This window comes from Peromyscus maniculatus, chromosome 6 (genome assembly GCF_049852395.1).
Source record: "Peromyscus maniculatus bairdii isolate BWxNUB_F1_BW_parent chromosome 6, HU_Pman_BW_mat_3.1, whole genome shotgun sequence".
NCBI classification, from domain to species: domain Eukaryota; kingdom Metazoa; phylum Chordata; class Mammalia; order Rodentia; family Cricetidae; genus Peromyscus; species Peromyscus maniculatus.
In genome coordinates, this window is record NC_134857.1 from 104225898 (window position 1) to 104246532 (window position 20635).

At 37.6% G+C, this 20635-nt stretch overlaps 2 long non-coding RNA genes across 3 annotated transcripts; one reads left to right on the forward strand and one right to left on the reverse strand.

Moving 5' to 3' along the window:
* Positions 1-4575: 4575 nt before the first annotated feature.
* On the reverse strand, positions 4576-5795 carry LOC143273776 (uncharacterized). Its single transcript, XR_013051952.1, has 2 exons — positions 5579-5795; positions 4576-4831 (listed from the first exon to the last, which is right to left on the reverse strand). It is a non-coding gene; the product is annotated as an uncharacterized LOC143273776 (long non-coding RNA).
* Positions 5796-9991: 4196 nt separating this feature from the next.
* On the forward strand, positions 9992-19906 carry LOC121830328 (uncharacterized). Of its 2 annotated transcripts, XR_013052360.1 has the most exons (3): positions 9992-10320; positions 17220-17512; positions 19341-19906. It is a non-coding gene; the product is annotated as an uncharacterized LOC121830328 (long non-coding RNA). The 2 variants fall into 2 exon arrangements; XR_006073514.2 differs by lacking the exon at positions 9992-10320 and having other exon boundaries at positions 16831-17512.
* Positions 19907-20635: the final 729 nt, after the last annotated feature.

Sequence of the window (20635 nt, forward strand, 5' to 3'; positions counted from 1 at the left end):
AATGGTCTTATTAAATGAAAAACATAGAGCCAAATATAGGGGTGAAAGCCTTAGAGATCAGGGAAATAGTGAGAGACACCAAGATAGCCTTAACTCATCATGCCACCTTAGCTTCCCAAGAGAGAGCTTCTTCCTGTCTAACCTGCTCCTTTATTGCTTTGCAGTTCTGCCTTCTCGCTGGCTCTTGGCCCAGCCACCTCACTTTCTTGTCACTGCCTATCTGTACAGACCTCCAGGTTTCTATGGTTGGTACTGGGATTAAAGGCATGTGTCATCACACTTGGCTGTTCGCTATTGTGTCCTTGACCACACAGAGACTCTGCTTGCCATGTCATTGGATTAATGGCATTTGCTACCACTGCCTGACTTTTGTGTATGGCTGCCTATGTCCTCTGATCTCTAGGCAAACTTTATTTATTAACATACAAATAAAATATCACCACACTTTAGTCATAGAAAATGGAGAAACGAAACTGGTACAGACATGGAAACTTGACCCCTTTAATCTAGCTTTCACAGTGGTGGAAGATGCTACACACACTCCTGGATGAGCAAAAACAATCATCAGTCCTGCAAGGAAGTGAGGTAGCTGGGCTAAGAGCCAATGAGAGGGCAGAACAGTAAGGCAATAAAGGTAGACAGGAAGTAGATCAACTTGGAAGCTGCGGTGTGGTGAGGTAAGGTTAGCTGGTGGCTGTTCCTATTTCCCTGATCTCTAAGGCTTTTACCCCTATATTTGGCTCCATGTTAATTTATTAAGACTGCTTAGAAATTTTGATTTTTTAATTAACATACTGGTTGCTTTTGTTTCCTGATTAAAATCAAGTTCTTGCATTAAAGAGTAAAGGCTCAGAACTAGCTAATGCACTCTAATGTCTGTGGTCAACACACACACACACACACACACACACACACACACACAGAGAGAGAGAGAGAGAGACAGACAGACAGACAAAGAGATAGAGAGACAGAGAAAGAGACAGAGACAGAGAGACACAGACAGAAACAGTGACTTAGTGTGCTCAAAACTTGGCACCACAATGGAAGGTAGGTCTAAAATAGTCTTTTCCTGTAAAATACTAATGAAAATATGCTTGGAACACCTCAAATAAGGATTGCTAATATAACCATGACTCTTTACATTAAAATATTACATTTCTTGCCTGGTAAAATTTGACAAGGAAAATTTTCAAAATGTGAATAAAATGAAGTTAATTTCATTTTTAGTCAGTGTTCCCAACGATAGCCAAAAATTTCCATGAGTCAGTTCTTAAAAAGACACATATATTGTACATAATGAATATCAGGGTAAGGTTGTCTTTTTTACTGGGTCTATAAAAACATGTATGCTTAACAATATCTTATTTAATTAGAGCCTTATAGAAGTGATTAGTTATCCCATATACTGATGGTTCTGAAGTTTCTGAGTGAATAGATGGCATGACTCTGACAGAATTTAAATACAAATTACAGATATTATGTCACATTTATGAAGAATTTTCACAAGGAGAGAAAATTTGATATTAGAACTATGGCACACATGTGTTATTTTGGTGAATACCATTTTCTTTCATAAACTGATTCAGTACTAGAGACATTCACTTTTGCTCTTGAATTCTTCCAACATGCCTATGTTTGCTACCAAAAGTGTCAACCATGTAGAACAGTTCCCTCCCAGCCTGATGGACAATACCCTGCAGAGCAAATCAGTAGGAATGACAGGAGCAAACAACATGAGGGAGGAGAACAAAGGCTCAGCAAGTGAAGGTGCTTGTCCCCAAACTGGAGGACTGGGAGAACCAAAACTCAGAGATTATTTTTTCTCTGCTTTCATGTTCACATACAGATCTCTCTCTCTCTCTCTCTCTCTCTCTCTCTCTCTCTCTCTCTCTCTCTCTCTCTCTCTCTCTCTCTCACACACACACACACACACACATATACACACACATGCACACATACAGACACACACGAACACACACACACTGAAAAACTAAAGTCTCTCTCACACATACATGTTCACACACACACGTACATACACACACACACATGCTCACGCACGTGCATGGACACACACACACATGCACACACATACTAAAAAAAACTAAAATAATAACTAAAGTTATTGTGTAGTTGGAAATTTTTGTGTCCCAGCCGGCTGGAAGTCAGAACAAATCTCTCCCACTCACATTCCCCAAGTAAACACACAAAGGCTTATATTAATTATAACTGCTTGACCACTAGCTCAGGCTTATTACTGACTAACTCTTACACTTAAATTAAGCCATAATTCTATTTTATGTTTAATCACGTGTCTTGGTACCTTTTCTCGGTTCTGCCTTGTTGTCTTGCTTCCTCTGTGTCTGGCTGGTAACTCCTGACTCAGAACCTCTTCCCAAAATTCTCTTTGTCTGCCCATACTTCCTGCCTGGCTACTGGCCAATCAGCATTTTATTAAACCAGTGTACAAGGGCATTATCCCATAGCATTTTCCCCTTTCTGTCTAATCAAGAATGGTGAATTAATATTTAAATCACCCAAATTCATGATCTCTTAAAAAAAATTGTCATCCTCTTCAGCAGTCAATTCAGATATCATGTATCAAATTGTCAGAACCGGAATGTCAGGTGGATGGCTCTAATCACATGCTATAATTCAAACAGCATATCAAACTTGTCATTCAGTAATTATTAATATGACACTAAGACCTCAAGTATTAAATTTGTATTAAAAAGGAAGAAATAGGAAAAAATACAGAAAGAACAGTTTAAATTTCTTCTGGAGATTAATATTAACAATGTTACACATGTTTATTTAGATGTATATAATATTTTCAAATATTGCATGTATATAATATGTTCATATATATATATGTGTGTGTATATATATATATGTGTGTATATATATATATATATATATATATATATATATATATACACATATTGCTCTTTGCACTCTGGCAGTACAGATGCTTTTCATTGTTCTATGGCTGTTCATTCATATGAAATTTCACTGGAGAAAACAAGAGCAGGTCCCATATGTAGATTGGTGTAGCAAGTCAGCTACCTCTACTTCTTAAATTAGAAATGGAAAATGGGACTCTGATACACAGAGTAATCCATTATGTTGCAGTGAATATACAGGCATCACAAAATGTTGGGTTTTTCAGTGAAAAAAGCTTGAGCTTTAAAGCAACGGTTGTAACTTCTTGATACTATCATTCACTGTCTACAAATGTGTTGCTGTTACATTGAAATACTAAAGAAAATACAGAGAAAAATGTTACTAATTAATAATATCAAAGCCCATGAATAGTTACTTATCCATTTATTACCCAGATAATCTAAGCAAAGATTACTGGAGTTTACTTTTGTAATACAATGTCTACAGCATAATACTTGACTTCCTTTCTGTTTTAAAACCCAAGACTGGTGATAAGTTTTTCAGCAGAATGCATATCTCTTACAAATATTTCGAGCACCCAGAATATGATACATTGGACTGTGAAGAAGGGAACTATGAAGGCAGGGAAATGTTTCAGTGAGTAAAAGTTTTTGTCCTGAGCTTGGTGACCTGAATTAAATATGGGCAGAGGCAGATTCCTGAGGAACATATAGTAGAGAAAACCAACTCTGGTGGTCCTCTGACCTACACAAACTGACAAATTCACAGAAACACACACACACACACACACACACACACACACACACACACACACACACACACACTTCCCACAAGAGCCAAGGTTATCTAACACAAAACCCAGTACAAGACAAAAGAATCCACCTTTTGAATTGTTTCATCAGGATTTTCAGAGACTCCCCAAACTATAAAGGCTATTGCTCTTGCTCTAGGATGGCTCCCTGAAGTCACAGGCATGTCCAAATTGATGGAGTCAACCTACACTTAGGGCTTGGGTCTCAGTGGAATTGAGATAGGACTGACTGGAAATCCTTCCTGAGGACTCAATTTCCTAGTACCAGACAATTATATACAAACTGTTAAGTGAGAGAAATAAAGGAGACCTATGAGATATATATTGAACTGCATGGTAAGATATCCCTACAGATGCAATAGCAGCACTTATGTCTTGAAAAAAATAGCTGTCTGATTAGACTCAAATCCTATATAATGAAGGATCATGCTAAGTACTATAAAACTAGCCAATTTCATGTGGCTGTTGAGATGAGCCATGTTCCCTCCCTTGAAGGCACCTAATAAGGCCTCTCCTATCAAACAGCTTACTTCCTAACTGTACTCTAAATATTTATTCTCATATCTACATTAGAGTGCAGATTGTATTCAAAGTTTAAAATTGAAATAAAATTTTTGAAAGGATAGTGGGAACAATTAATCAGTCTGCAGTGACTTGGGGGAAGTATGTAATTCCAATGAGAAATGCATGTCTAAGAAAATGATTTTCTAACTACTCTTCCACCCCTCAGTTTATGAATAATTGCCATGAAATAATTTCTATGCCTGTGTATTGGAAACACCATGGCTTACTCTTCCTTCATCTTAATTAGTACTTCTTTTGTTTTATATATAGGCAAAGCCATAGTTGTATACACACATCTCTTCCAGTAGCATTGTCTAAAATTTCAACTTTATTTTACTTCTCTCATTCTCTCTTCCATCATTCCATTTCTACCCACACTTTTTCCTACCTCTCCTCCTCCTCCCTTTGCCACATCAGTCAGTGTAGTACAATGTGATTTTTGGTTTAATGTCCCTATACCGTGTTCCAGCTCCGGACGTCCTCTGTGAGTACCTCCAGTACAGTACTTATCCCATGGTACTTCTCCTTTGATTGATTAATGGAGCTGGTCAAAATCTGTAAGAACACAAAGATGTGAAATGAATTTTTAATTGTTTATTTTATATTAACTGAATTTGTGAAGCTTTACAATTTTAAAGGCAAATGAACAGGTAAAGCAATGATATTGTTTCAGGACAAATTGAAAAAAAAAGCTTTTGGAAAAATAGGTATGTTCCAGAAACAGTGAGGTGTCCTGAGTTGTGACATTTAGGAAGCAGATACTGTTATCAAAACATTCCTGTTTGAATTAGAGGAACTGACACCTTACAGGATTCAAGAGAAAGAGCAGTAATTGCTTTGAGTGTACATATAACAGTAACCTGTGTTGATAGTAATTTAATGTTGTCACCTCGAATACTGTTTGTTACATCATGGAGGGAAGTATAAGAATGGCAGCCACAACTTTCTTAAAAAATGGTGATATGAGAAATTAACAGACAGAGAACATCTAAGCAAGAAGATTATTGGTGACAGTCTAACAAGCGCTATTGAGAACAGGAGATAGACTTTGGTGTTGGGTTTCAGCAACCCTCATTCTTTCACTACAAATTAAAGGGTTAAAACAGGTGCAAGCACAAAATGCCTTTGAAGAAAAGAACACTACTCTCCTTTTTGGATGAACTGAAATATAAGAAGTAAGAAAAATTAAATTATTGAGCATGTGTGTGGGTCTGAAGAGTACCTTTCTTGACCAAAGTAGAGGAAGCCTATGGTCTGTGGTTAGTGATGTGGGTATAAGTGTAAGTAGTGTCCCACTCTTACCTTAGTTTCCGATAGAACTGTTCTTTGGCAGGAGACATTCATGTGACGTGACAGTATTCAGACTGTAGTGTGGAACTTTGTCGACAGCCACTGTGTGTTCCAATCATCTGATCTCTGCCAGGTGAGGCGACTGCTTTAAGCTTCCTTTTCACAAGAGCTAGAGGCATGGTTCAGCCTCACAGTGCCCTTGCCAGTTGAGGGGCCTTTCAGACACAAACTAAGATTTGCATTAAAAAATACTAGAGAAATTTAAAATTGGACACTGGGGGCAGTTATGAACCATGTGAGTAGACAGTTATGCCCAGACTTGTGTGTGCTTCTGTGTTGTCATTTTAAATGGGTCTACACCTAGGATTGGAGCTGCTGAGTCACATAGAATTTCTATTAAACTTGCTCTGGAACCACTAAATTAACATTTCTTGTTTATACTGCTAATTGCTCTCCTACTTCCCACCTGTACCTAACATATAAAGAAGATATCCATATTTCAACCACTCGTGATAACAAAAGATCCCAGGAAATTTCAGCAAACATTTCAAAAATCTCCAACTTAAATGTCTTCTTCAGATGTCTGAACTTGATAAAGAGCAAATATAAAAATTTATAAAGAGTGCAAAAGACTGGATATTAAGAAAACAAATAACTTAATTTAAAAAGATATAGATTCGAACAGAGAATTCTCAAAAGAGGAAACTCAAATGACTGAGAAAACACTTAAAGAAATATTCAGCATCCTTAGTCAGCAGGGAAATTCAAATCAAAACTACTCTGCAATTTCATTATACATCAGGCAGAATCACTAAGAATAATAAAATAAATAACAGCTCCTGATGGCAAGGATATGGAATGAGGGGGGTACTCATTCATTTCTGGTGGAAATACAGACTTGTTCCTCCAATCATGTTCTTTGCTGTTCTATTGATCATAGCCAGAAATTGGAAATAAAGTACATGTCTTTCAACAGACAAATGGATAAAGAAAATGTAATACATTTACACAATGGACTCAGCAGTTACAAAATTATGAAATCATGAAATTCACAGGTAAGTGGATGGAATAAAAAAAATCATCTTGAGTGAGGTATCTGTCTCAGACCCAGAAAGAAAAATATGATGTATATTCACTTTAATGTGAATATTATTTATTAAGTCAATGATACCCCAGCTACAATCCATAGTACCATAGAGGCTAGGTTTAGAATAGGGGTCTGGGGATAGGACAGATACATCTCCTAGGGAAGGGAAATAGTTATGAATGAATGAGGCAGGACAAACTGAAGAATCAAGGGGGTAGAGGGAGGGAAAAGGAGGACAAGGGAGGAAAGAAGAGGATAGACAGCAAAAATTAAAGATCATTTGAAGGGTATTATGAAATCCTATTACAGTTGAAGCTTTATAATATATGCATATAAATACATATAAATAAATGCATATATACACACGCATATCTATCTATCTATCTATCTATCTATCTATCTATCTATCTATCTATATCTATCTATCTATCTATCTATCTATCTATAACTATCTATCTATATACATATAAATTACACACACACACACACACACACACACACACACATATATAAAGATGACCTAAATTAAATCGCTAAATAATGGGGGAGATTGAAAACCAAATGGACATCTCTTGTCACCAAAAGAATTTTCAGTACTGGGATTGGGTTACATTTAATTGAATTGTTAGCTAAAGGGTTCCCATGGGAACCAGTAAGAATATCCAAAATTTTGCCAAGATTATAGGTTGCTCTCAATATACTGACAAGGCCCCCTTGCTGAAGAAAATACCTACACAACTCATTGAACATGGAGAAATTGAACTGCTGCTTGCATGCAACCTTTACACCATGTGCTTCCATCTTTGGTACTGGCAGGTACTCTGTTTGCTACATGCTACCAAAAAAGAAACATAAACACCAACACAGCAACAAACCCTTTCATCTTGTGTCCTGTTTGCAAGATGTGCTAGTGCAATGGTAGCATAAAGCATGTGGGAGTAACCAACCAATATCTGATTGATTTAAGGCCCAACCACGGGATGGGACCCATACCTGACACTGCTTCGGTGACTGAGAACCTGAGACTAGATAACCCAAGGACCTTGGGTAAAACCAAATATTACTGTTCCATGAACTACAGCAACAATAACAAAAAATGCAGCAATAAAATGACTGATAATGACATTCTGGGATAGTCATAGATAATGTGCCTTGCCCAGACTGCATCAGAGAAGCTTCTTCCTGCAGCAGATGAGAAAAAAATAATACAGAGACCCACAGCCACACATAATTCAGAGAATGAGAGACCTTGAAACTTCAGCACTAAATTGGATGCTTTCATCAAATACCTGTCAACTTCAACCAAGCTAAGAGAACCCCGAGGAAGAGGATGCAGAAAGAGTATAAGAACCAGAGGGGATGGAGGACACCAAAGAAACAAGATCTTCTAAATCAACAGGATCAGAACACACATGGACTTACACAGACAGGCATTATGCACAAGAGTTTGTATGTGTCTGCACCAGATGTGCCTCTAGAGCAAAAAAGGAGAAATGGACACATGTCCCCATCACTAATCCAGTAACAATCCCCCCCTCTCTGTCTCTCTGTTTCTATGCCTCTTTCTCTGTCTCTCTTTCTACCCTTCCTCCCTCCCTTCAGAAACAGGACTCAAGAGATTCAGACTGTCTAACCTTGAAAGACTCCTTCCTATGGATAGCTTTAATATTATCGGAAAGTACTATGTAATCTGCCAATGGAGGGAGCAATCAATATTTGATACTCTATCTAGCTGTAAAACCTACCCAGGCATGTTACGATATCCCCTAAAGGTGAAATAGTGGCTCTATTAATATTTTAGGTAACCAACAGCTGTCTAATTGAACTTAAAGCCTACTTAATATGAAAAAAATCATGCCTTGACCTAGCAACCTAGCCAACTTCCAGGGGCTGATGAGTATACAGATATTAGAAGAGAACTTACTTCATTCACTTTATTAGACCAATGCTATCCCTAACTATACCCTAAAACTTATCCTTCTACCTATGGATATATGCATTTCTTACCCTTATTCAAAGCAGCTTGTTTTTACAGTGAATTTAGAGGACTATAGAAAACCATAATGAGACATAATGAAGAGATCAATGGATCTTACAAAGTCTGGTTGTGACAGATACAAGTACAATGTCACTCCTGCACCCAAAGAAGTCTGTTGGGAGATAATGTCCCCTAGGAATGACAGGAAAGCTTCACCCATAATACCCCAAAATTACACCTAGCTAAACAAATGACTTGAATAATACTAATAGCAATGGGTGTCTTAACAAAAAAGGGGAAATCTAGACAAAGTACTACAGGTAACTAACCAATGAATACTTGCAGAGAACACATTATCTGTTTACAAATATGAGGCTCCAACTGCTTATCTAATATAAATTGGCCAGTCCTGAGATCCTATACATGCAAGCCATTCTAAGTGGCCTCAAAAGGTTTTATTTATATGTTTATTATTCAGATTGTGCAGGTTTTGTTTAGAAATATATGTATATGTATATACAGATATGCATGTAATAACAATTAATGAAAAAAGAATCCACTAATTTTAAAATCATCAAGGAAAGGTATATTTGACAGTTTGGAGGGAAGAAACAGAAGGGAGAAATTATTTAATTATATTCTAATTTCCAAAAGAAAAGAAAAAAATTCAATTTGACTTCATGTTACATAAAATTTCAAGTAAATCAGGATATTTGGAAAGTCATTAGTATCTTAGCTTAAAGTAATGTACACATTTTTGGAAATAGGAGCTAATAGTAATAAATGTTGGAAACAATAGAAAGTTACTGAAAATCAGCAAGTTTTTAAATGTTTGGCTGGGTTGACATGTGAGCACTAACCCATGAGTGATTATGCTCATAACAGGTAAAACCACTGAAGCACAACACAGCAAAACCCTCTGTCTTTAGTTGTACAGACACACATAGATTTACAGGCTCTTTTTTCTCACATCTAGTCTGGAGTCTTCTGTTTTGAGGGATCAGCACTAAACATTATCAATAAGAGTTGCTTCTCATGAAGCCAATGCTGAGTTGAGAATAAGTTTATGTGATCTGGGAGAAACAAGACAACATACTTCCTGAGACCACCAGTCCATTAAGACGTCAATAATAGGTATCAAAAGAATGCCTTTACAGCGAATCCTTGAATGTAGAGCCTTTCAGTATATTTAAACTTCTTTTTTTTTCTTCCTTGGCACTAAAAACCAAAGATGTCTACAGCAGTTGGCAAACCTACTACTGACGTGTGAGGATTCTGCAGTAGTCACAGTGACTGGCCACTGTGAGGTCAAGGTTATAAGGCTCATGCTAGAACTGTCAAAGTGACAAACATATTTAGCTTCTATTGATAGGCTATCTTTTAAACATTTTTGGATAATTTTTGGTTTACAAAAGTCATAATGATGAACAAAATTTTTCCTGATATTTCTAATAATCCATATCACTAGTATCCTGCATACCCAGACTCTGTTAGAGTATTATAACCATATTTCCTTGTTTATTTACTGTTGCTTATTAGTTGTCTGGAGGCTGGAGATGCAGAAGTCAGTAGTCTCATTCAGTTTGGCCTCCCAATCAGGCTAATATCACATCGTAGTAAAGGACATCATAGCAGAGGCATGTTTGAGAAGGACACGATGAGCCAGGAAGCCATGCAGAGTGAACAGAGGTTAGTCTTGGTCTCTGAAAACAGTTCTCTTTTGAGGCTTGACTAGGTTCTGGCTAAAACAACCTAATATTTTTAGAAGGCAGCACTCCCTGTTTCAGAGTGACTGCCTGATGAGCCCCGTCTCTTTAAAGTGCCACCAATATCTCAAAGTTGCCATCATGGCAAATAAGCTGCCAACATGATAGCCACTGGGGAATAATCACACCCACCAACAGTACAATGATGTTAATAAACAATTGCAATAGTAAAGATTGGGGAATTTTTACTGCTACAATTATAGCCACAATTACTGTCCCATGATGACTATGTTTTTAATTCTAGAAATTAACTATCCATTCTCCATGTCTAAGTTATTGTCTATTGATGAATACTATAAAATCATATGGGATTCTTGGACTTTTAAAAATTGCTTTATTTTTAATTTTTGAGAATATAATATCATTTCATCATTATTCTCATTTCCTTTACTTCATCTAAACATACTCACATACCCTTCTTTGCTCTCTTTAAAATGTATTCGTTTTTATATTTCATTACACTCCAGACTAATGAGAGCTTTATTCAAATTATATATGGACACATAGTCCATGTATTTTATCATGAAGTAATATTTTGTATGTTTGTTTATCCCTTTGTCTATTAAAGGACTTCTGAGTTTCCTCCCAGTCAGAGTTAATTTAAATTTGTTGCTATAAACATTTTGTGCAGGATATCTTAAAGATAATATGTTCAAATATTTTAAAACAGTACCATACTGTTCACAGAGACTCCTAAACACAGGGTAATATATTTTTCTCTTGAACATTTGCATGTTAATATGCTTATACATTGAAATGCTTATAAAACCATGGAATGTAGTATTTATATGCAAATGGGTATTAATAACTGTGCTGTTCTTACCTACTTATTTTAAATTCATACACCAGTCACCAGCAGTATGCTAATTCGGTGGGGAAAATAAATGTCTCTTTGAAATAGTTAGCATAAACTTATACTTCCTTGTCCTTTCGTCTTGGATTTTACAATTTCAGACATTCATTCCTGACCAAAATACAACCATACAAGATGATCAAGAATGCTTATTTATCCAATATAGACTCCATCAAAAAATAAAATAGTAATTACTCTTTCCAAAGTCCTGTAAAAGAGAGTATTGATAAATATATGGATTTGTTCCTTTTGTTGTCTTTTAATCAGCAACAGGCACTTTTAGAGAGGAAGGCACCTGTTACAGTCAAATGGTTCCACTGAGAAAAAGTGTGCATGACACTGAAATAATTGTCAGTTTTCTAAAGTATAAGATTATGAAAAAAATCTAAAATCATTATAATCTAACAGTAAAATAGCACCCATGTGAATTGACATTGAGTGAACAAATGCTGTTTGTTGAGTGATTATATCAACCATCTTCTCCTCTGACTTTCTGCACACTGGCCCTTCTCTTTAACTGTAGCTTGCCATGACCTCAGCAGTCATATTTCATTCTGTGTTACTACTGTGAAAAAGCACTGTTTCATAAAAGCAGAAGTCACTTTCAGTCAGACACCGTTTGTCAGTCTGTAAAGGCAAGAGTCTCATTAGTTAGTGCAGAAACAATGCTTCCCTGAGCTGGAGGTGTGTCAGAGCAGGATCTCTTGTGCTTCTGACAGAAAGCTGCTTTCAACACTTGGTGTTTGACAGTCATTCTTATTCTATTATAATAACAAAACAATGTCTCTAAACTAATTGTCAAGTTAAATCCTGGTCTTGGACATTTTAACAGTAATTGCTTTGTACAGACAGTATCATTTATTATTTCTATCAGTTTGAAATAGGTCTTTTTTTCTAGAAACATTTAGATTAATCCGCATAAATTTTACTCACATGTACTAAAATTTACAGACATATCTTTTGGTGGTATTCTAATTGTACTGAAATGTGATTTTAATTGTATGTTAATAAATAAAGTTTCCCAGGGGTCAGAGCTATTAGAGCCACAGCAAGAGTGTGGAGGTGGTGGCACACGCCTTTAATCCCAGCACTTGGTAGAAGAGCTAGGAGATCTCTGTGTGTTCAGGGATACAGCCAGCATTGGAGACATATGCCTTTAAGACCTGGGGGGCTGTACATACAGACAGTGACGAGGGAGTCATGTGTTTGGGTTTACAACCAATAAGAAGGCAGAACAAAAAGACTATGAAAAGACTTACACACAGGAAGTAGCTCTTTTTCGGAGAGCTAGGACCACTGCAGGAGGAAGGGTGAGATTTTAGCTCTGACCTCTGACTTCTTGGCTTTCTCTCTCTCTCTTTTTTTTTTGGGGGGGGGGTTTCGAGACAGGGTTTCTCTGTATAGCTTTGTGCCTTTCCTGGAACTCACTTTGGAGACCAGGCTGGCCTTGAACTCATGGAGATCCACCTGCCTCTGCCTCCTGAGTGCTGGGATTAAAGGCATGCGCCACCACCGCCCGGCTCGGCTTTCTCTTTTACATTGGTTCTGTGTTTCTTCTTTAATAAGATGGTTGGTTGCAGATACAATATCTGAATTTTTTTATTAAATGAATACACAAATCATGGTGGATTCTCCATGAGGTAATAGAGTAGACTCATTTAAGACCAAAATAAGAAACATATACTTAAAGAAAATATTTACTTTACTTTAGACCTAGATCTGATGCAAAGTCCATGTATGTACCTTTCCCAGAAAGCATCCCTATAACCAGCTCATGATATCTCACTCAACTCCTATTGTCCTTATTCAGAAGACTATCTGCTTCATGGTCCAGCCTGAGGCAAGCTACTCACACATTTGAAGTACATATTAAAGAAAGATATTCACAGGCCCAGATTTTATGCAAAAATGAGAGCACTATGAACAGCAAAGATATTTTACTGTCTTCCCAACTCCACAATCCTAGAGAAAAATAAGTTAGTGAGAATTCTCTAGATTCCCAGGACATGCAATGTCAGACTAAATATAAACTTCATCAATGAGATCAAAGAATGTAAAGAAAACATGAATAGAAATATCAATGAACTCAAAGCAAATAACAATAAGAGTTTGATTTACCTTCAAGTAAACACAAGCTGATGAAGATGATTCAGGTTTTGTATGCTGATACTAATGGAAAAAATATAGAAATACTATAGAAATAATAAAATGAAGATGGAGTTGATAAATACAATAATCCACCTAGAATAGTTAGGGGAAATTTTTTCTGCACAATAGATAAAGTACAAGATAGATTATCAAAGTTTGATTACAAAGCAGAGGACTATGACCACTTAAGCAAATACTAATATGTCAAGCTAGAATCAACAATATTGGACACAGTACCTAAGAGAAAAAGAATCACACATCCAATGTCCATCAACTTAGAAAGACTTTATAAAGTTATTTTCTGAAGCAGTTCTTTCTTAATGCAATTAAACATTTTTTTATATTGCCATTGTTTTCATATCAATTTTAGATGAAATTCTGAATGGTTTTTACTAAATAAGAAACACAGAGCCAAATGCAGAGTTAAAAGCCCAAGAGGTCAGAGAGCAGTAGCTAAGAGCTGAGACCAAGACCGCCTTCTTACCACCAGCTGCCGCTGCTGTCCTTCCCCTGAGAGAGAGACCTACTTGCTGTGGGTTTGTCTTTTTATTGACTTTCTGTTCTGCCGTCTCATTGGTTGTAAAACCAACCACATGACCTCCTCATCACTGCCTGTCTATATAGACCTCCAGGTCTCTAGGGTTGGTATTGAGATTAAAGGTGTGTGTCTCCATGCAGGCTGTATCCTTGAATGCACAGAGATCTGCCTGTCATGTAATCAGGATTAAGGGCATGTGCTACCACTGCCAGACTTCTGCTATGGCTTTCTATTAGTTCTGACACCCAGGCACTCTTATTTATTAATATACAAATAAAATCACATTTCAGCACAAATAAATTATCACCATGATCAATTGACTAGATATTTGTGTGTTTTTATAAATGACATTTTGAAACCTTGAAATATTCTATCTTTATAAGAAAATAATTACAAATATACTTAAAAGAATAAAACAATACAAATAAATACTTGTTCTTTCTACAGTATTTACCAATTTGATAACATTTCACCATTTTTATTTGCCATTTTCTGTGACATAGTATCTTTCTATGTGCATGTACATACCTTCTGAAGATTATCTGTTGCTTTTATCAAGGATCTCTATCCTTAGACACTCAAGTATGTCCTAAGAATAAGGAGACCATCTCATAGAACTTCTGTTTAGTTATAAACATTTTATGTTCTAATGTTGCTTTATGAGTGTTTATATGTATTTGCACTATAGGCATGCTACTGAGGATAATACCCAGGGCTTTCTATGTTCTAGTAAATTGAATTCTGAGGCAAACCCTGATCATGTATAAAATTTTGATTACTATTTGAATTCCAATGTTATTGAAAACTGGAACAGTGTTCCACCTCTAGAAAAAGACTAACATCTGTGTCAGGCCTTGCTTTATCTGTCATGACAGATTCAGCTTCAGAAAGCTTTTTATTCTGTAAGAACATCACGATGTATTCAAGTTAGGAGAAATCCCTCTTTAGGATTAGCATGTGCCTGTTTTTCACAAATGCTATTGGGAAAAATAAATGATTTACCATGGATACTATATAGTGTTTAATTCTAAAATCATAGTAATGTAAGCAATATGTGGGTGATTACCAAGATATTTTAAACATTCTCATGGCACTTCGTTCAGCATGGTACCTCTAGAATTCAACAAACGGTAATGAAGGAGATAAAGAACAATATAAAAATCTAAGACCTGGTCAATAGCAAATGCATGAGAATGTTCTCACTTCTATTTCTTTACTTGATATGAAGTTAGTTAATACAAGAGCCAAACATCATGTAGGGACATGCTCTCTTGATTTAAGACATAACCCTGGATCTTGGAAAGTCAACTTGACTTAGATTCAATTTTCTTATTTCCCTCTACACCTGGAACTCCATGTTACTCTGTATGGCCTCTGTGTTTCTTCCTGGCAGGTTTTTTTTCATCTTTCTTGCAATTTCTTTTGTGAAAATGTGATTATCTCTCCTTCATAAAGATGTTTTCTCTGAACACAGGACATTTTCTTAGTTCTTTGTTCAGTACTGAAAGATAACCCATTGTTTCTTCATGTTTTCTTGTGATTTGACATCAATGATCCTTCACATGATATTTAAGCTTGATGGCCATTGAGGGGAAGAAAATCACATTTCTTTGTTCTAGAGTGTGGGGACCAGTTTAGTTAACTAACATTCACTATGCTTTCCTGCTTTCCATGATTGTGAGGGATCATAAGATTGGATAGATTAAAGTGGGAAGACCTATTCTAAATGTGGGAGGTGCCATTTAAAGGATTAGGGTTTCATATTAACTAAAAGGAGAAAGTTAGCTAAACAAAATATTCATTTCTCTACCCCTTACCTTGTAAGGGTCCTAGAATTGCTGAAGGAAGATCCCAGACTCAAATAGTATGCAAAAGACAAAGAGAGTTTATTCTGTAGAAACTTCCAGCATGAGGGATTGACCACTTGTACAAAATGGCAACCTGGGACAGAGGTGTGCAGGTCTTATTAAGCCTAGTGAGGGGAAGTCTAGGAACAGCTATGACATTTCTAACATGATTGGTCAAACAGGCAGCAGTTACACTGACACATTTTTAATTTCTGTTTTTCCATATTTGGGCATACTTGAACAAGTCCTGGCCTTTTCAGGGGGTCACTGCCTTATAAGACTGTGGGGGCTGACTCAGACTTTGTCCATGCCTTCTCTCTCTGGTCCTTGCTGTCAGGGGTGTTGTTAATTAATGGCCCTTTGTTTAAGAAACTGAAACTTATACCCAGCTTGTAAGATGGAGGAAGTTTGGACTTCTCAAACTGCCTGTGCAATATAGCCAGCCAATGCTGCCATGACTTTCCTACTACAATGGACGTTAACTTTGAACTATGAGCCCTTCCTTCCTAAGTTGCTTTTGTGAGGTATTTTATCACAAGAAGTGCAATACATACAGCAAGCACACTGATAATAAGAAATTCTTTTTTTTATTAAGAATTTTTTCATTCGTTTTACATACCAATCAAAGATCCCCCTCTTCCCTCCTCTTACCCTGCCAGACTCCCCCCCCAACCCACCTCCCACAAGAAGACAAGGATTCCCATGGGGAGGCACATTCAGTAGAGGCAAGTCCAAGCACCTCCCCCTGCCTCAAGGCTGCATGATGTGTCCCATCATAGGTAGTGGGCTCCACAAAGCCTGTTCATGCACCAGAGATGGATTCTGATCTTACCGCCGGGGCCTCCCAAGCAGATCAAGCTACACAACTGTTTCACCATGCAAAGGGCCTAGTCCAGTCCCATGTAGGCTCCACAGCCATTGATCCAAATTTCATGAGTTCCCTCTAGTTTGGTTTGGACATCCCTGCATGTTTCCCCATCATGATCCTGATGCACTTGTTCATAGAATCCCTCTTCTTATTACTATAGATTTTCTATAGGAATTTAATATCCTAGTTTTACACTTGGGGAATCTTTCTAGGTAGACAATGAAATAAAACTGACATTCTCTATGTTGATAAAAAGGACTAATTTCCTAAACAGAGAAATAAATATGTTGTGTCCTTATGTATGGTGTGTGTAAGCCCCTTGAGCCATATTAAGTGGTCAGGCCCCTCCCCCGAGGACCTTTAACTGACAGGTTCCACCCACAGAATACTCTAACTGCCCTAACTGCTGGACACTGTCCCCCTCCTACAGAGTAAAAAGCCCCAGCTCTGGACTTGAAATCCTGCCAATCTCCATCCTGGAAAGCTTCACCCTGAAAAGTTCCACCCCCTCCCCAAGAAACTGTATCTAAGCCTTGTATCCTGTTCAGTTTGCTGGTGTTTTTCACAGGAGCAGAGAGAGAGCCACCCTCCTGGTTGTTTCCCTTCAGTAAATCTCTTGTGTGAGGTTTGTTGTGCAGGATAACTTTAGGGTATTCCCTGGCTCCCAGCTGCCAAGATACCTTTCCATCTGAGCTGTAATGCTTACATCTGGTGTCATGACTCAGATGGACTCTCCTAGTACTTGCATTTGCCCTCCTGGTCTAAGCTGCACTGGGATCCTATCTGTCATCTCCAGACCACCTACAACAGACTCTCCTGGTTCACCAATCACTCAGCATCCCGTCCACCAGCAGCGATTAGGTAAGTTTCCCCTTTGGGTGGTATAAACTTTTCATTTTCCTAAGTCTGAGGAAGTGACCGTGGAGTGTCCAGCATCCTTCTGGTACTCTTGGAGGTGGAGGTACCTCCAGCAATTGTCTTTAAAAATACAACTGGCCCTCTTCACCTGTTCCCATGCCACCCTACTGGGAGCTGCAATCCTGTAGTTTCCTTAGCCAAACCAAGCAATTGTGCCTCTTCCTCCAGCCTCTCCACCTGACACCTGACCTGAAGGGCCCTAAATTTATTCACTCAAATTTGGCTGCAATACTCCTTAGATACTCAATCCAAAGGGCCACCTAAGGGTACTTTAGATTCTAATATTATTTGGGACTTTTATGAATACTGTGAGTGATGGAGAAAAGGAAAGAGAGTCCCCATTCTCTATTTCTCGGCTCCAAGTCCAGTTTATTTTGTCTAGAATCCCCTCCCCCCCACACACACATGCCCACACTGTGTAAATGTTTTGTCTTTTAAGTTACATAGATGGATCTGTAAGTTTGTTGCTGAGTGGGAGCTGGGAGAGAGACCTAGCAGGAGGGGGAGAAAGCAAAGGAGTAGGCCAGCAGCAACATGCACACACCCTGCACAACTCTTTGCTGGCTGGTGCTTCTCTCAGCTCCCTCCTGCAGCATCTTCTTGTCTATAGCCAGCACTCAAAAATTTCCTATCTCTAAGCCTTCTTTGGTCTCAGCTTACTAGATTCAGTTTTACAGGGATTCAGGTGTCCTTTAGGTAGAACTGGCATTAGACTTATTGTTTCATGCTGTCTGACTTGAATTACAATTTGGCTCTACAGTTAGGGTATGGCTCCCCCTCCCCTAGACCCAAGCATACTTGTTTAAAGGTTTCTGTTGTGTGACAGAGAAAGGAGAGCAAAACAAAATAAAGGTCCTGCTTATTCCCAATAAGGACTACCACTACTCATCTCATACTCTTTTGGTTTCGGCTTAACTTTCTAAAACTTTTGCTAAGGATTAAATCTTATCTCAAGATTTGTAAAACTATTTTGTAAACTTCCTACACCTCAAGATTTGTAAACACATTGGGTGTGATTAAAAACTTGCAAAATATGTAACAAGAGAGCTAATTTAAAACTCATAATTCCCTGGGTTAATAATTAAAAATCTATACATAGGTAAACTTAACCACCAAGCCATCTCTCCAGTCCCAAACATTTCTTCATAGTCCATGACCCAACTCTAGAATTTATTTAAGACATATTTTTGAATTCTTTTTATCTAAAAAAGGTATTGTTCTTGCTTACATCTGGCAGTGTTTCCCAGCACTGGCATGGCCCCTTTAAAACAACTGTAACTTGAGTGCTATGGGATCCGATGGTCTCTTCTGACCTCTGTAGGTACCAAGCTCACATGTGCTGTATAAAAAAACAAGCAGGCTAAATGCTTATAAACATAATATAGCAAAATAGGTAGATCTTTAAATTAAAAAACAAATATAGCACAAATTGTTGCCTAATATACTGTCTGCAAATCATATGCTTCATGAGAAGTGGGAATATTTTTAATACATAATTTTATAAAAATATATTTAACAGTAGGTCTCTCAGTTATTATGTTTTGAAATTATAATTCTATCATCTTTTGAGATTATATTTCTACCATTTTTCCTTCCTTTTCCTCCATCCAAATCTTCTCATATACCCTTTTTGCTTTCTTTCAAATCCATGTCTCTTTTTTAATTGGTCTTACATACATATATGCATATACATAAACATATTTATATGTTTATAAATATATAAATAAAACCTGCTCAAACTATGTAACACTAAATGTGTGTGTGTTTTCAGGAATAGATGACATTATACAGTGGATCTACCACACCCAGGTCAAGAAAATGGAAGCCTTGGCTGCTGTCAAATGGACACTCTCTGGACTATGGACCCATTGAAATTAAGGTTTCATTGGATACCTGGGCCTTTCTACCTTCTGACCCTCTACCCCCTCCTGATTTTTGTGTTTGATAAGAATACAGGGTTATGATCTAACTCCCACCATCCTCAGGCCTGGACTGGAAACCACCGAGGAAGACAGAAACAGAGAAGATATTAGCTAATTTAGAAAGCAGATTCACTGAGTGACAACACAGGGTGTCCAGTGTCTCTGCAGGTCCATTCAGCTTGAGAGAATCATAAAGAGGCTCACTATAATTGGAGCAGGCAGATTGCCATCCTCACACACAACCATGTGAGAATTTCCAAAGAGGTATCCTGTGTTTGTGATTGGTTAAATCTTGCACACATTGTCCTGGCAGATGCCCCGAAATCATTCATATATGCAAATATAAGCAACACTCAATGTTCTCAGCATTTTGTACTTATAGGCATATAAATAAAATGATAAAAATAAATAAAAAGAGAGGCCTCTATTTGAGAGGCAATGAGACAGGTAGAGGAGAGGTTGGAAAGAAGAACATGTGCTGGGGTAATTTCATATCAACTTGACACAAGCTGAAGTCATCTGAGAGAAGGGAACTTCATACCTCTATAAAACTTGCCTGCAGACAAGACTGTAGGGCGTTACCTTAAATAGTGATTGACAGGGGAGGGTCCAAGTTGGGCCCAGTCCATTGTGATTGGTGCCATCCTTGCACCTGGTGATGCACTATAGGAAGCAGGATGAGCAAGCCATAAGGGACAAGTCAGTAAACAGCACTCCTCAGTGGCTTTTGCATCAACTCCTGTCTCTAGGAGTTCCTATCCTAAAGTCTTTTGCCTTAGGGAATTTTGAACAAGTGACAGAATGATTGTTGGTTCCAGAAGACTAGGAGATCTGCTGAGTTGTGTCTTCTAGAAATTACAGGAAGATACAGTCATGGAATTCAGTGTGGCTGCCTAAATAAGACTTCAACAAGGACATCACTAATAGACATGCTAATGTGGTACTGATGGGATCTTTCAGTGATTAAGAGTGCTTCCTTCAGGACATTGAGGACCTGAGATTGCTTCAGAGCATTGTGTAGAGTGAAGATAGAGGGGAAAAAATAGTTACTGGCTGTGTGCATTAACATGGTGTATGTCTGCAGAGGGTGGGAACATGCTCATTACTGAGGGATCAAACTTGCCTCGCAGAAATAAAGTGGAAA